The sequence below is a fragment of the Nymphalis io genome, chromosome 27 (genome assembly GCF_905147045.1).
Source record: "Nymphalis io chromosome 27, ilAglIoxx1.1, whole genome shotgun sequence".
NCBI classification, from domain to species: Eukaryota; Metazoa; Arthropoda; class Insecta; order Lepidoptera; family Nymphalidae; genus Nymphalis; species Nymphalis io.
In genome coordinates, this window is record NC_065914.1 from 8,352,665 (window position 1) to 8,370,331 (window position 17,667).

Sequence of the window (17,667 nt, forward strand, 5' to 3'; positions counted from 1 at the left end):
CACAGTACATAAAACAACTATTAAAAGGAATCGTCAACAAAATTAAGATTAAAAATAAAAATATTAAATCTTATCTTAATCTCCTCGAGTGACGACACTTGGGTCAGCTGGCCCTAAGCCGCTTTGCAGCGCTGGCACACGATGAATCGGCGCTTCAAACCGCTACGTAGCTCGCGCAACGCGACGGCTAACGGCCGCGATCTGGAATGTTCGGCAAACACAATGAAAAAAAAAAAATGCAATTGTAAAATGTATTAAATTTTAATCTTTTATGTTTTTACTTATTTTTAGGTATATAATGTAATTTTCAAAAAGTGTTAATTATTTTGTGGATACTATTTTATTAAACAATATTTCCTTTAACTTATTACGAAAACTATATTTTTAATAAACTAATCACTTATATTGTTAATCTAATTGTATTAAAATTAAATGTAGTTTGAGATATAACTTCTTTACGCAAATGAAACACAGAGAATACGGAGAAAATAGGAAGTAGGTATGATGGACTTTAGTGAAAAATATTTGGAAATAATTAGGCTAAGGAATAACCAGGGCACCTTTCTTTAATTCCTCGTTCTTGGAACCAGGATGCGTTACTTTGGATGCTACGATGGCCGTGAATGATAGTGGACCCCGTTTAACCATTGACCTTAAGCTTGCTGTGCTCCAAAATTATTGTTTCTTTTATGATCTCGTCGTTTCGAATGTCACTGCAGCGTTTTCTTTTTCGTTTGCGTTTTCTTTCAGATTGGCCTTCACAATCCAAGTTCCGAAACACGCGGTGTATGAAGAAGATGATTTTTGGACTTTACTATAATATACTATTTTTGATAGTGTCCTGTCACGGTCGCCAATGTTAGAACTTTAGTTGGTTCTAATGGAAGTTGAAATCAAACGATTTAACCTCGGAGTAAAAGTATATTATTCACTTTTGATACAGAGACACAGCGTTCGTTCGATAGTAAAAAGTTATATAAAAACAAAAATATTTATGTAGGTAGGTAAAAAATTAAAAGTAATGTAAAATGAATTAGTGTATGCGGAATTGCTATATTTATTTAGTAGGCGCTTCCTGAAGCCGTAACAGTAATATATAATTTTGTTTTGGTACATATTCAAATTTAGTATTGCATAAGTTAGGTAATAGACGAAATTTCATTTATATTTATAACTGATCAGAATATGATTGACGGGAATAGTTCGTGCTTATAATGCCTGAAGTTCTCAAAAAAATATGACCGAGTTATTACAACTTATACCTAAATACCTGGATGTTTATTTTTTAATTTATATATAATTAACATTATTTTATGCTGCAATTTTTTTTAATTTGTTGTGTAATATAATAAACAGGTTAGTAAAGGTTTGAATATGTTTTTTTATTTAAAAAATAACTTTTAACGCGACACGTTTTCTTAGACCAAAAACGTAAATGATAATAATTATCTTTGTTTAAAAAAAATCTTATTCAACCATTAATTGCTTTTATTAAATTATGTTTAATATTATTGTAGTTTAATTAATATCGATACCACAGATAGCTATAAAAATATTAATTAATACAAATCATAAAAATTCAATGTCATATCGTCTAAAGTAAAATCGGCATTAAATAATCCGATCATTGATAGTTAGATATCGTAATGTTATATAATATGTATCATTAACTTTAAATTGCAATTTATGAACAGGAACTGGATATATCATTTAATGTACAAAGTTTAAATATTAACAATATGAAAGCTAATTTTGGTTTACCTCTTGAGGTAGTGATTATATTAATGGCGTCATGATGTTTGTGTTTTTAAAATGCTAAGCATGTTTTTTTTTTAAATAAATACAAAAATTATTTTACCGTACAACATTATTGTTTTAAATTTATAATCAATTTTTATTGGAGTCTTACATATCAGCGCGGCTTAATGCAAAAGTAACATCGGCATTGTAAGAGCTACCATTAACAAAAAAAAAAAATACAAACCTAAAGATTTGTTCCTTGGGGCGTGATTATCATTTTAAAAACAGTTACGTTATATATGTATGCATATAAATATGTTATTTCATTTAAATAGAAAATAACTAGTGTATTAAAGCCACAAGAGTAGACAAAAAAAAAATACAAACCTAAAGATTTGTTCCTTGGGGCGTGATTATCATTTTAAAAACAGTTACGTTATATATGTATGCATATAAATATGTTATTTCATTTAAATAGAAAATAACTAGTGTATTAAAGCCACAAGAGTAGACAAAGGCAAATTAACAACCGACATTGAATTGGCGCGATATCATTGCTCGAGATTTTGAGTTATCTGTGATATTAATTATGGATTTGCGAAAAAATTGCGTTTTATTCGAGAAAGTAGTTAAGCTGAGCTATTAGCGACTATCACGGGATATGGAAATATAAAGTTAGTTTATATTTACTCCTACGATTGGAATATACTAAATATACATTTCAACTAATTGTAAAAGGTGTATTAAATACAATATTAACACGTGCATAGTGCTATTTTGATTTTAAATAAGAATATTTAATTTAAATATCAGTTTATTATTCCAACATGACTAACAAAACTTATTCCAACATGATTCAAAACAGTTACAGTAGATAAATGTCCCACAGCTGGGCTAAAACCTCTCCTTCTCAGGAGAAGGTTTGAGCTTATTCCACAACCTGCTTCGATGCATGGATTTCCTTCACCGAACACTTATAAATTAAATGTGTGAAAGTCAGTGGAGCTAGCAATCTCGGATACCAACACTGAGCTGACGATATACTTTATTGGCTCAACAATTCAACTGTAATTAGAAGTTATCGTTGGGTTCGTTGAGCGGTACCTGGTCCCCAGCCCCGCCGTGAACAGCAGCCGGCGGCCCCGCACGAGGTACTCCGGACAGCGGGCGAACCTGAACAGCACGGAGGCCCCCTCGCCCGCCCTCAGCACGTTGTTTGGAGACATTATACCCTAAAGCGAAAAATATATCCGTGGTCAGCGATGAGATGAGCAACCCGATGGTAGGTGGTCACCACCGCCCATAGACATTGACACCGCAATAAATATTAACCATCGCTTACATCACCAATGCGTCACCACCTTGGGAACTAAGATGTTATGTCCCTCGTGCCTGCAGTTACACTGTTTTACTCACCAACAACAATGCTATTGCTGTTTGGCGGCAGAATATATTATGAGTATGTGGTAACTGGTGGTAAGGGCATTGTGCAAACCCGCCTGGGTAAGTACCACCCACTCATCAGATATTCTACCGCTAAACAGGAATATAACATAAAAAAATAAATATCATTATCATACTTAAGTATTTTACGCAACACCACCAACTATACCAAAATTAAACTATTTAATTCCACTCCGCAAAGTGAGTTTGATGTATGTATTCGTTACCTCGATAATGGCCGTCTGACGCACGTTCCCGACATGCACAGAGCACTGGAACCCTGAGTAGATGGCCGTGGAGTGTCTCAGGACATGCACGGATGCCTGTTACATTCAATCAAATTTAATTCATGACCGCATTACATATTATATTGCACAGTCTGTGCTAATATTGCTAGCATATAAAAAAACAGCCGAGATGGTCCAGGCACCACTGAATTTTCATGTGCTTAATTTGTGATTATAATTCATCTCGTACTTTACGATGAAGGAAAACATCGTGAGGAAACCTGCATGTGTCTAATTTCACTGAAATTCTGCCACATGTGTATTCCATCAAACCGCACTGGAGCAGCGTGGTGGAATAAGCTCCAAGCCTTCTGCTCAAAAAAGGGAGAGGAGGCCTTTAGCCCAGCAGTAGGACATTCACATGCTGTTACGGATAAAAAAACACACACACACAATGTGCTGTGCAAACACATACAAATCTATAGTCGATTCCAATAGCAAGTAGAGTATATAAGCAACTTTGACTTTGAAATTTGGTCGAAATCTTAATATTATGTGGTATTGACTATGGATTCGCGAAAAATTTAGCGTTTTGGTTATCTGTGAAGTTGTTATCGGAACTTTGTAAGTAAAACTAAAGTGTATATAAGTGGTTAAGTGTAACAGTGTCGTGTTGTATATAGAGATATATTGATCGAGAAGTGTTTGTAGTGTACAATACAGCAGAGCTGGTAGCGAATCGCATGGAATCGCATATCTAAGGTTTGCTAATCTTTTAAAAACGAGTAGAGTTTTCTGCTCACCTGAAAGTATATACAGCCTCTAGGGTCGTTTGGTTCTTCGAGGAACACCAGGTCGTCACACACGCACTTGTCCTGCGTGTCGCTCGACACGTGCGCGTCGCTGTACTTGCTCCCGTCGTCCGACACGTACACGTTCGTGCACTTCGTGTCCGATGTCTTCGTGAGGCTGTTCTTCACGTTGGCGATGTCCTGGAGGATATTCTTGTTCTGTCTCCTCGCGTTCTTTCGATTCTTCTCCGAAGCTTGCGACGAGTGGACTAGTTCTGATAGTCCCGCGGCGTAGCCCCCCGGCCGCGCTAGCAGCACCATGCCCTGCCGCAGTCCCGGCGGGAAGCGACCCAGGCCCAGCGACGCCGACTGTCCCGCGCGCACGCTGCCGCAAGTGACGCGGTTCCGGTATATCGTGCGCACGGATATCTCCGCGAACTCACCGGACTCCAGAGGTCCTGGGGGGGGGGGGTGTAAAATATACGTCGCTCTATTCATCTCACAACTAACAGAACGCAACGCACCTATGATAAGTTCGTCGCCCTCGTAGAGTCGCCCTCGCGCGAGCAGTCCCCCCACAACGGGCCCCGTCGAGTCCCCTACGTGGAAAATTTCGTCTATTTGAAACTCGCACGCCTCCTGTAAAGTGACATAAATTATAACATTTATAATTTAATAAAAAGGATACTAGTCAACTGCGCAACATATGGTTCACTCACGTCCTCGGGGCGCTGCAGGTCGCGGCGCGCCAGCAGGCACGCGTGCAGCGCGTTGAGGCCGGCGCCGCGCACGCAGCTCACCGGGAACACGGCCACCCTGCCGGCCGACACTACTGTGATTTGCGTTCAACTATATATATATATATATATATATATATATCTGATCCGAAACTAAGCAGAGCTTGTACTATGGCAACCAGACAACTGACATACTATTGTATAGACAATTACACACAGACTCAGGAAAAACAGACATGTTAATGCACACAATTGTCTGTCCTGAGTGGGAACCGAACCCACAACCTTTGGCGTGAAAGGCAAGTATCTAGCAAGGGTGGTTGGCGTAGCTATAGACAATATTATTACCATTACCAATAGTATGGAACTCGTTTTAAAGTCATATATAAGAGTTCACCCAGAAACACTTCGGGTTAAATAAAGGCTTGTGAAGCTACTCACTCCTCATCCTTTTTGATTTCCTCGTCTACATTGTCTATGGTGTCCAGTATCGACTTTTGCGGCGCAACGCAGTTCCTTGTCATATTCTCGTCAGTTATTAACAGCGGTTTCTGTAATAATACCAATATATACCATTACTTTAAATTTAAATAAATCTATAAATTATACAGCATCCCTGATTTATCATCTCGTGCTCCTTGAAGAACATCGCGAGGAAACCTGCATGTTTCCAATTACAATATATACTAATATTATAAATGGGAAAGTAAATATATCTGTTTGTCTGTTAAACTTTCCCCCCTCCCCCCCCCGGCTTCTCTTTATGTTATATGTGTGCAATTGGGCCACCTGATGGTAAGTGGTCACCATCACCCATAAGCATTGATGTAAGAAATAATAACCTAGTTTATAAGCTAGTCTTTATAGATGCTATTTAAAATAAAATCACTGACCTTATTAGCGGGTTCCAACAATTGAGCCAGCCTCGCTACAACAGCGTTGATGTTGCTAACCAGTTCACACTTGTTGATGACTGCGAAGAACGGCATGTCCAAAGCCAGCAGAAGACCGATGTGTTCTTCTGTGATGCGAGTTATACCGGCTGTTGCCGAAATCTAGAAATAAAAAAAAACTTTATAGTATAAGTTGATAATATGACTACAGTGCCATCTATAATATTACCTTATAGCTGAATTAAAAAACTTACAGCCACTGGGTCGCTGTGACCCTGGCCCCTCGGGCCAAAAATTAAAGACACGACAGATTAGGGGGCAACCCCGCGGCCCATACCCAGACTGGCCTAGGCCAGTTAGGAGGAACCAACTCTCTCTCTTAAAAAACTTTCATTAATAAGACGTATTGCTCGATAAGGGTTTATAAATATGATAAAAAATTGTGTTTAAACTCTTACATAGTTTAATTGTAGCAAAAGAGTTTAGTTTTTTGCCGAGTATTTTTAGTAGGATCTACAGTTTGAGCCGCTGTTAGGTTTATATATTATTACCTGAATAAATTATTTTGATTTTGAGCTGTTTGTAAAAATGTATTAATAGACAAGATATTTATTCAATAAAATGAAAATTAACTTTTGGTTTGATGTGTCAGGACTCCAAAAAAATCCTTACCTAATAATAATTTGAAAAAACGTTATCAGGGCTATAGAAAAAGACTTAGGATACCTAAAATCTGAGCCCCACCCCCACACGTATGGGAACTAGTAATAAATAAACATACTTACAACGAGCATGGCGTAGTGCGGGGAGTAACCCGTGAGCCCGTGGAGCGTGGTACGTTGATACTTGCTGTGGCCCGCCAGGTCCAGGAAAGACACCAGCTTGGCGCTCCTCTCTCCGATGCGCTCCGCTGTCATCAGCTCGGAACAACCGTAGTTGACGACATTATCCTGATTATATGAATGTAATACATTATATGACTTTCATTTTAGGTATAAGTAATACCGGGTAGTGTTGCATGTCGATAGTCCATTATCGATAAAATCGATAGTTTTGGACTATCGATTATCAATGATTTTTCGATAGTATTGACGTATTGATTTTTTTGACGAGCCGGTAGGCGTGGTTGGTAGTTACTTGCCTTTCATGCCAAAGGTCGTGGGTTCGATTCCCACCCAGGACAGACATTTGTGTGCATGAACATGTCTGTTTGTCCTGATTCTGGGTGTAATTATCTATATAAGTATGTATTTACAAAAGAAAAGTAGTATATGTAGTATATCAGTTGTCTGGTTTCCATAACAAGAGCTCTGCTTAATTTGGAATCAGATGACCGTGTGTGAATAATGTCCAATATTATTATTATTATTATTATTTGATGATGAAGTTAATGAAGTTTTATTAAATCGTTACTATCGAATGAATACCTATGGATTGCTGTTATCAATAGTATTAATAATAATAATGATGTCCTCCAGACCGATTTCGGCTACGGCGGCCAATCTCAAGAGCGATTAGCCAAATACGCAGGAGATATTATAGTGCACAAGTGTGTGCGCAAACACAGGTGCACTCCCTATTCCCTAACTCTCATAATCCGATGGGACGGCAATCCGACACGACCGGAAAGAAATCAGGCGGAGGACCAACGGCTTTACGTGCTTTCCAAGGCACGGGAGTGTACACACTTTTAACTTCCAGGGCTGCTACTGAGAATCTTCTGACAGAAAAACCCAATAACTTTTTATTGGCCCGGCCTGGGAATTGAACCCAGGACCACCGGGTCTGCGGCCTTACATCAAGCCACTAGACCAACGAGGCAGGCAAACGAGTTATCAATAGTATTGTGAACAGAGAGCTATAGTAACTATCGATAATATCGACAATATTGACACAAGACGATACTTTCGGAAGTACTGTCGATAATAGTTTTCGAGGTCAAACTATCGATAGTTCTGCAACACTGATACCTGGGATTAGGTAAATGAAACTACAATTTATTAGATTTCAAGAACAATCACTTCTACACTATATATACTCCGTAGCGAATATCTAGACAGCGCGATTCAGGAATCTATCGTTAACGGGGTGTAACATACGCCATCATACAACTGGATAATAGAATAACGGAAGCTTTTACAAAGATTAATATGATTGAAAAATGAGTATGAAAACTAGATAAAGATGTTTAGACAACTTGTAGCCGAGATGGCCCAGTGGTAAGAACGCGTGAATCTTAACCGATGATCGTGAGTTCAAACCCGAGCAAACACCACTGAATTTTCATGTGCTTAATTTGTGATTATAATTCATCTCTGCTTGACGGTGAAGGAAAACACCGTGAGGAAACCTGCATGTGTCTAATTTCACTGAAATTCTGCCACATGTGTATTCCACCAACCCGCATTGGAGCAGCGTGGTGGAATAAGCTCCAAACCTTCTTAAAAAAGGGAGAGGAGGCTTTAGCCCAGCAGTGGGACATTCACAGGCTGCTACGGATACGAACGGTTTAGACAACTGCTCGGGACTAATAATAGTACTTGTGTGTGCGTGCAAGCACAGACAGTCTCTATTCCCACACACTCTTAATCCTATTGAGAACCGAGATGGTAGTGAATAGAATGTGTAAATCGTTACCAATGATAGCGTGTTAAAACCCAGATTAGCACCACTAAATTGGAACAGCGTATTGGAATAAGCTCCTCATCAAAGGGAGAAGAGGGAGGGATTAGCCCAGCAGTGGGACATAGACATTTACATAATCCCAGGGTGAAAATTAGAGAGAGTTCAGGCGCAAACAATGTCTTTACAAGCTTCCAAATCTCAATTCTAGTGTACAACTTACTTTTACTTTTCTTTTCTATTTACTTATTATAAAAAATAACGCCTCTGCTGGGCTAAGCCCTCCCCTCCACTTGTGATTTGGAGCTCTAAATTGCAGTTTCAATGCGGGTTGATGGATATACATAGCAATACTTCATCCCATAAAAGCAGATCTCCTGACAATGTGCCCATTTATTAAGGACATCAAAGTGCAGTGGTGTTTGCCCGGGCTTTGCAAGTGGGTGGGGGATTGTTCTTAATTTAAATAAACGTCAAAATAATCATTAGCGCATCTGAGCATTGAAGCCGAGTATCTCGTGGCTGAGCGAGGACGTCCTACCACTTTTCACTTCGTGCAAATGCCTGAATATGTTCAGGCGAGCGCTCCCTCTACCGTTATCGAGTTCACCTGTAGAAAAGAAAAACTATTGTTTTGCGCACTACAAACAGCTAACATACCATCAACCAATGACGTCATTACAATTTCAAGATCAAATTTTATACTGCCATTGTAATTACAACTAAGTTTCTTGACCATAAAATATTTATCTGAGGATAAAATAAATGATATTACAATATAATATTAACAAAGTCGGTTTTTGTCCCGACTGAGTAGGTATCATTTAATTTGTTTAAAAATGTAACAGCATTTTTACCCACAGCTGGGATAAGGCGTCATTTCCTTATTACGAGTACAGACGTATAGGATCTCATAGACATGATAATCGAATCAAAAACTTTTGGATACGAAGCCTTATAAATTTTTTTTTTTTATAGAATAGGAAGGCGGACGAGCATATGGGCCACCTGATGGTAAGTGGTCACCAACGCCCATAGACATTGGCATTGCAAGAAATGTTAACCATCGCTTACATCGCCAATGCGCCACCAACCTTGGGAACTAAGATGTTATGTCCCTTGTGCCTGTAATTAAATACTCAATATTTAATTTAGTTACTAGAACTCACGACTTCAACAAGATAATAACGAACGTACCTTGAGTGAGAACGCCTATGAGCGTCGACTTGCCCGCCTCGTTCGCCCCCATCACCGCGACCCGCAGCTCGACGCTCTGCTGCGTGTCCGCCAGCTGCGAACCGAGTACGTACTGTAGCGTAGACAGGTTTAGACAGATAGAATTATCAAATCTTTTGACCCTTATCGTGTAACCAGTTTTGGTGTTTGTTGAAACTCGACTCATATCGATGGTTATACAATGGTGCAGTGTCATATTATTTCATGTTAAAGCGACAGCAAGAAGAAAATTGCCGGCGTGTGTTTTCACGCGTAAGTACGACTGTTTTGTCTCAAAATATAGTTTCTCAGTGATGTTTATTTATGCCACAGCATGACGGAACCTTATATCACATTAAAATCCTTAAGATAATATGATTTTCCAGTTTTTATTATGCATAACCTATAATTATTTATCATGTAAGTGCTGCCAGCATCGGCTAAAAAAAGTCCTGATATTCGATAAAAAATATCGACTCGTCGACAATGAAACAAATAAATACGGAGTCCATTAATAAACTAAAGTGCTTCGTTATATGTATATATGTTATTTTAATTTATTCGTTATCCTATTTATAGTTTTCTAACGACAACATGATTTAACATTCTTCATGAATTTATAATATTATTAGATTCCGAGTCAAGAGGGTAACATAGAAATATATGTGGCAACCATTCTTTATGAGGAGAACGCTAATCCAGTACCATATAAAGATGCCGAAGTACTATTGATAACGGAAACAAAAACAAACAATGCAACGGTTTTCGGGTGTAGGAGGAAAACAAAAAATATTATAATTAAAAAAAATGTATAATAAAAATTAAAAAGTAAAATTTAATAACCCTATTTAGTTATAATTAAGTCCCGAAAATCTCCCAAAACAGGGAACGCGGGTACTATGGCAACGTTATAAGCACACATCGACAAACCATCTCCGTCTCGATCGCGGCCTCGCGGCCCCTCGGTGTACCAGTTCCAGGCGTGCCCACCTTGCGGATGTACACCTCGGCGACGGCGCGCGCGGGCGCCACGCTGCGGGCCCGCGCGCTCACGAGCGCGGCGCCGAGCGCGCGCGCCATTTCCCCAGCGCGCTGCGACGCCCGCAGCGCGCCAGCCCGCAGCCCGCGCAGCGCGCCGCAGTCGCGCTCGCCCACCACGTACACCGCCGCGCCGCCGCTCGAGCACAGCTGCCACTTCAGCTGCGGGGGGGGGGCACGTGTTGAGGTGTCGGGGTGACATTACCATATATTTTCACTGGTGGGAGAGCTTTGTGCGAGCCCGTCCGGGTACGAGGGGGTGCCTCGTCAGATATTCTACCGCAGACCAGCGGTACTCGGTATTGTTGTGTTCCTGTTTGAAGGGTGAGTGAGCCAGCGTAAATACAGGCACGGGGGACATAGCATCTTGAGAAATGTCAACCATCGCTTATAGCCAATGCGCCACCAACCTTGGGAACTAAGATTTTATGTCCCTTGTGTCTGTAATTACACTGGCTCACTCACCCTTCAAATCGGAACACAACAATATCAAGTATTGCTGTTTTGCGGTAGAATATCTGATGAGTGGGTGGTACCTACCCAGACGAGCTTGCACAAAGCCCTACCACCAGTAATGATGATAGGGCTTTGTGAAATATATCGATGCGATGCTCGTAGTTCCACTCGGGGCCGATAGGTGGCGCCGTTTCGAGTGACGTACAACGTTAAGCGGCATGTCAAAAGCATAATAATGCCCCGGATACACACGTGTGAAGCTGTTAGTTAGCGAATCGTTTAATTAAAATGAATTTTGATAGGCGGATGACGGTGTTAATGTACCAGGAGATCATAAACAGTGAGACGGTCTCACCGAACGATTATATTAAAAGAGTCAATTAGTTTCAGATAGGATTACAGTGTTAATGTACCAGGAGATCATAAACAGTGAGTCGGTCTCACCGAACGATTAGATTAAAAGAGTCAATTAGTTTTAGTTAGGATTACAGTGCTAATGTACCAGGAGATCATAAACAGTGAGTCGGTCTCACCGAACGCGGATGGTATAATCGAAATAAGATCAATGTTAAATATATTCGATTTGGCCCTCAGAACATCCGACGCCGACGATTCCGGCGACGAGTGCTACGGGAGTCTACCCCCGGAGCCTCGTTTCGGGAACGTCGAGTACAAACTGCAGCTGGTCTCGCCGTACGAGCGACGCATCCAGCACCTGGTGACGCAAGTGAATAATAAATAATATTAAATATATAACATTATATATAACTTAGGTAGCTGACTGGGTAGGTATCACCCACTCATCAGATATTCTACCGCAAAACAGCAGTACTTGGCATTGTTGTGTTCCGGTTTGAAGGGTGAGTGAGACAGTATAATTACAGGCACAAGGGACATAACGTCTTAGTTCCCAAGGTTGGTGGCGCATTTGCGATGTAAGCGATGGTTAACATTTCTTACAATGCCTATGTCTATGGGCGTTAGTGACCACTTACCATCAGGTGGCCCATATGCTCGTCCGTTTTCCTATTCTATAAAAAAAAATACCTTTGATATCACACAACGGTTATTAATTGATATAAAACAAACATTTTATTAGGAAAACATTTTCCTTGTTCGAAATATTTTATTAAATCACGAAGGTTTTAAAAATATGCTAATTTTGACTGTTAACGCTGATAAAACGCAACCACGAGCTACAGTGTGTGCTTTCATACAGACCCTGTGGTCTTGACAGCTCAACGCCACGAGGTAATTCATTTTATAACACGGATTAAAAAAAACAATAGCGTTTTTATATGTCGTTTAAGCAATATATATGTATATTCAATTTGAGCGTATAATACAAACAATTTTATTGAGGTTGTGCTCGTGAAATATCAATCAATCAATGGTCCTCCTGGCTGGCCTAGGCCAGTCTGGGTACGGGCCTCGGGGTTGCCCCCCCTACCCGGTTGGTCCTCCCCGACGGTTCGTCCGTCGTGTCTTTACATTTTGGCCCAAAGGGCCAGGGTCGTTGTGACCCAGCGGCTGTCTTTCTTCCTTAGTATTCTATTGTTCACGGGTGAGGTCGTCCTACCGTGTCTCCAGATCGTCGTCGTCCTCTTCACCGATGCCCGCATCGGCGCTGATGGTCAGCGACAGTAGGAGCTCACGAGGTAACGGACGCCCCTCAGGTGGTCTAGCATGAAGCGGTGCTATACCGTGGAGGTGTACGCTCGCACTGCTATCTGCCTTAGCAAATAGCGAGCGAGCGAGCTTGCGGACGAACTCCTCCACGGTGGGCGTCCTGGTGTCTCGATGGATGACATCATTTCTGACGTACCTCGGAGTTCCTACAATCAAGCGTAGGCATCGGTTCTGTTGGATCTGAATCCTCCGCTTCTGGTACGCTGAGCAGAGTGCGTACCAGGCGGGGGCCGCATACGTCAGGCGCGAGCGGACGTAGGCACCGTAGACCCTCAGTCTGGTCTTCAACGGAAGCCGCGACGTGAAGTGGGTGTGCAGCTTAGACCGGGCAGCCACGGCATGACTCACCACCTTGTTAACGGTGGGTATCATGCGCAGCCTGCGGTCCAAGTGACACCCCAAGTAGCAGACTGAGGTCTGAAATCCCACGTCCTGGCCTCGGAAGGTGAGCCGACGCATCGGCTTATCAGCACCGACAAGCAGAGCGGCCGTCTTACCAACGTTGACAGCCATCCTCCACTTGTCTAGCCAATCCGGTATCAGATCCAACACGCGTTGCATCCTGTTTATGGCGACGATCTGGTGGTAGGACGACGAAAAGAATGCGCTGTCGTCCGCGTACAGGGCCAGCATCACATCCTCTTCACCCTCTCGCAGATGGTCGCCAAGGGTAGGGATGTCGTCCGTATACACCGCGTATAGACGCGGTGACAGGCAGCTACCCTGGGGTACTCCGGCTCGAATAGGGCGCGGCTGAGAATCCGCGCCTTCCACCGAGACATAGAAGCTTCGGCCTTCCAAAAACGACGCCACTACTCGCACATACGCGAGAGGCGCCGAGGTGTTCAAGAGCTTAGCCAGGAGTCCGGCATGCCACACCCGGTCGAAGGCCTCCTCCATGTCGAGAAAGACCCCGACGGTGGGATGCCCTTTGTTTCGCTCACTGGCTAAGTGGCTAAGAACTGGTGGTAGGGCTTTGTGCAAGCCCGTCTGGGTAGGTACCACCCACTCATCAGATATTCTACCGCAAAACAGCAATACTTGATATTGTTGTGTTCCGGTTTGAAGGGTGAGTGAGCCAGTGTAATTACAGGCACAAGGGACATAAAATCTTAGTTCCCAAGGTTGGTGGCGCATTGGCTATAAGCTATGGTTGACATTTCTTGCAATGCCAATGTCTAAGGGCGTTTGGTGACCACTTATCATCAGGTGGCCCATATGCTCGTCCACCTTCCTATTCTATAAAAAAAAAAAAAAACTCTCGCCAGCTGGAGCGTCGTTGAGTGGTCGCTGCGGAATCCGAACTGCTCCTCGCGCAGGGGCAGGTGAGGCGCGAGTCTCCGCAGCAACAGACGCTCGAACAGCTTGGCGATGTGCGAGAGTAGCGTGATAGGCCGATAGCTTGCCGGGAAGCGACGATCCTTCCCGGGTTTAGGGAGGGCGATAACCTTCCCTCTCTTCCACGCCTCGGGGAAGTGTCCGGTCCGGAGTATCCCGTTAAAAGCACTCGCGAGCGCTACGAGGCAGTTGTTGGGTAGCTGCATCAACGCGGCGTTGGTAATTCCGTCGGGGCCTGGCGCCTTCCTCTTCGGTAGTCGGAAGACGGCCTTCCGCAGCTCGGACAGAGAGATATAATCGTCTCCCTGGAGAGGCGGGGTTGGGGCCGACAGGAATACCTCCACTTGACTCTGGATCGCCGCGTGATGATGGACGACATCGATCTTAGATAAGTCCGGTGGGTTGGGGGTGAATTGACCCTCCAAGTGTTCCGCCAGGATCTCTGCTCTGTCGCTGGCGGAATATCTTCTGTTACCCGCTCGATCTAGGAGCGGGTAGACAGGCGAGTCATGTCCGGTAAGCTGTTTGCAGAGGTGGTACAGCGTAGTGTCGTGCTCGGATGCTCGATCGATGGTGGCCTCCCAGTAGTCATCCTCGAGAGCCACGAGCGCACGCGACACTTCCTCTGCAATCCTATTGAGGTCACGCTTCACCCTCGGGCAGCGCGTTCGCGCCCATAGTCGGCGAAGATTACGCTTCTTCCTCAGTTTCACTCGGAGCGAGCTCGGCAGCTGGTCCTGACGACTTCTCGGCGTGTTTCCTTGAGAGGTGGCTGCTTCTTTGGCTTTCTGGATCGCCTCAGAAATTTTAGAAGCAGCTCCTTCTACATCTTCAGTCGTCGCGATCGGGACCGTGAGCTCAAACTCCGAGAGCTCTGAGGAGTAGCGCCCCCAGTCGACCCGCAAACGAGGGGAGCGGGGCACTGTGAAGTCGCGCTGCAGGGCGATTGTGACCACAATCGGTAGATGCTGTGTATTGAGGTCGTAGTTCACCTCAACATCGATGGGTGCGTCTAGTCGGTGGTGCAGCACGATGTCCAGGACGTCCGGCTGGTACGTAGGGTTAGTCGGTATGTGGGTCGGCGCTCCTGGACCTAACACACCGTAACCCTGTCGTTCGCTATCCTCGAGCAGGTGCCTACCCGCCTGGGTGATGACGCGCGAGCCCCAAGCGTGGTGCTTCGCGTTCAGATCACCCACGATCACTGTAGGCATCGGCGAGTCAATAAGCGATTGGACATCGGTGCTGCAGAAAACCTGTCCGGGTGGCTTGTAGGCGGCATACAGCAGCAGCTCCGTCTCACCAGCATGCACACGCACCCCCTGCGTACGTAGGCTCACAAACGGTGCATGTGCAAGTTCTTCATGTATGATATCCCTCCTCACCAGGGCTGCAGTTCCTCTGAATGGGCAGCCCCGGGGAGAGACTTCATCTCGCCGATAAACGAAGAAGTTCGGGATTCGGAGCGCGATTTCGGCCGAGAGCTTCGTCTCGCCCAGGAGGATTACGTGAATATCCTGCGACTGGGCGAGTAGGGTCAGCTCCCGGATATGGCCGCGTATGCCGCCTGGGTTCCAATAAAGTATTCTCAGCTGGAATTAAGCTTCGCAAGAGCGGCTATTCCAGCTGAGATGGCAGGTATTATGTCCTGGCCTTGTGTATAGGCGACCAGGATCGCTGTCAGTGCCTCCATGAAGACCCGGACGATGATGGTGTTGTCCGGGCCTTTCGCACTGGCCGAGGTTGTCATCTGCACAGGGGGAGGCACTTCTTGCCTCACCACCGGCCGCGTGGCGGCAGCCGGAGCGGACTTTGGCTCCGTCGCTGCCTTCCTGGGCTGCGGCGTCGATGCCGCCGCAGGCTCAGTCCTGGGTGGCCTAGCTGCCCTCTTCCTCTTCCTCTTTCTGCTAGGCGCCTTTAGAGGTTGGTCCCTGGCCGTCGACTGGTTGGCTGGAGGCGCCAGAGTTGTTGGGGGCGCAAGCTTAGCTCGCACCTCCGTGGCTTTCTTCACAGGAGGTGGCTGCTTTGTTCGCTGGTCGACTACTATCGTCGCTCTGGGTTCTGCGACGATAGGGCGACCGACCACCTGCTTAGGTGCTACCGGGGGGACACGCTTCCTGTCCCCCTTTGGCTGTGCTCTCGATCCGTTCGGGCGAGGGGCAGGCACGTTAATGCCCCTCCTTCGTGCTTCTTTCTTGAAGACCGGGCACCTCCGGTCCTTTGCTGTGTGCGCCTTTGCACAGTTTGCGCACGTCGGTGGTTCTGATAATGGTCTCGGGCAGTCCCGTGCCAGGTGTTCGCTGGCGCAACGAACACACTTCCGTTGCCTGTGGCAATTGGCCGAGGAGTGGCCAAATGCCTGGCAGCGGTGGCATTGAGGTGGGCTCTTCGCGCCTCTCCAGGCCTCGATCAGCAGGCCGGGCATGCACAGGAGCTCAGTAGTTCTATATAGTCTTGTGAGCTCCTGCTCCTTCAGGTGCACCAGCTGGACGAAATAGGTGCACCCATGTCGACCTCTTCCTGGGATCGCCTTCGCGCTCTGCGCAGGGAACCCTAAACTGCGCAGGGCGGCGATCACCTCTTCCGGGGGTGTGTCGAGTGGCAGCCCCCTAATGGCCACCTTGGTTGGCAGTTCCGCGGCTGGGCTATAGCAGAACCAGGATATAGTCTTATCCTGGTTCATAGCCTCAGTCAGATGGCGCTGGATGACCCGAAACTCCTCCGCGGATCCGGGCAAGAAGCGCACTCCCTTTCCTAAAGGGCGTGCGTTCGGGGCGTGACCGAGTTTGTTCTTCAGCACCTCGAAGTGCGTCGTCCAGTTCGGTAAGCGTTCCGCCGTAATCGGCGGGTAGCTGGAACGAGGCGTCGTTCTTGGGGCTGGTACCGGTGCAGGGGCCCGACTCCTGGGCGACGCTGGAGCGGCAGCGGCCGCCGCATAGGAGACCCCTGACGGCCCCGGTTGCGGTGAAGTGGGACGGGAGGCTGTCCTCTCCTCAACCGTCGATGGCAGGGCCGCGTAGCTCGTCGAGTCACGCGGCCAGGTGTCTTGCGACCCCCCCTCCATCGGGGAGGGGGATCGCGGCGGTGGTAATTCCCTTGGCCGTCCTACTGCGCTTGCTTCGCCCGTTGTAGGCGATGCCGCGCGCGATGAGGATGCCGAATCCTGCGGCGATCCGTACGGCGGTGATGCAGTGGAGACGTCGGTCTTGGGGCGCTTGTCCTCCCCTTCCAATGACTCCGGTCTCGGGCGCTTGGCTCCTTCCGCGCCTGCTGTAGACTCAGCTACAGTGGCGGCGAAGTCTGCTTCAGCAGCCCGGTGAACGTCCTCTCCACCGGTCTCTGCATGTACTATGCGTATACGCGGGGCGGCGGCGGGGGTGAGGGCGACAGGCACGGTCGAGTTGTCGAAGATGTCTCTTCGAACAACTGACCGCGCGATGCCGGACCTGTCTCGGCCACGCTTGCGTTGGTCTAAGGG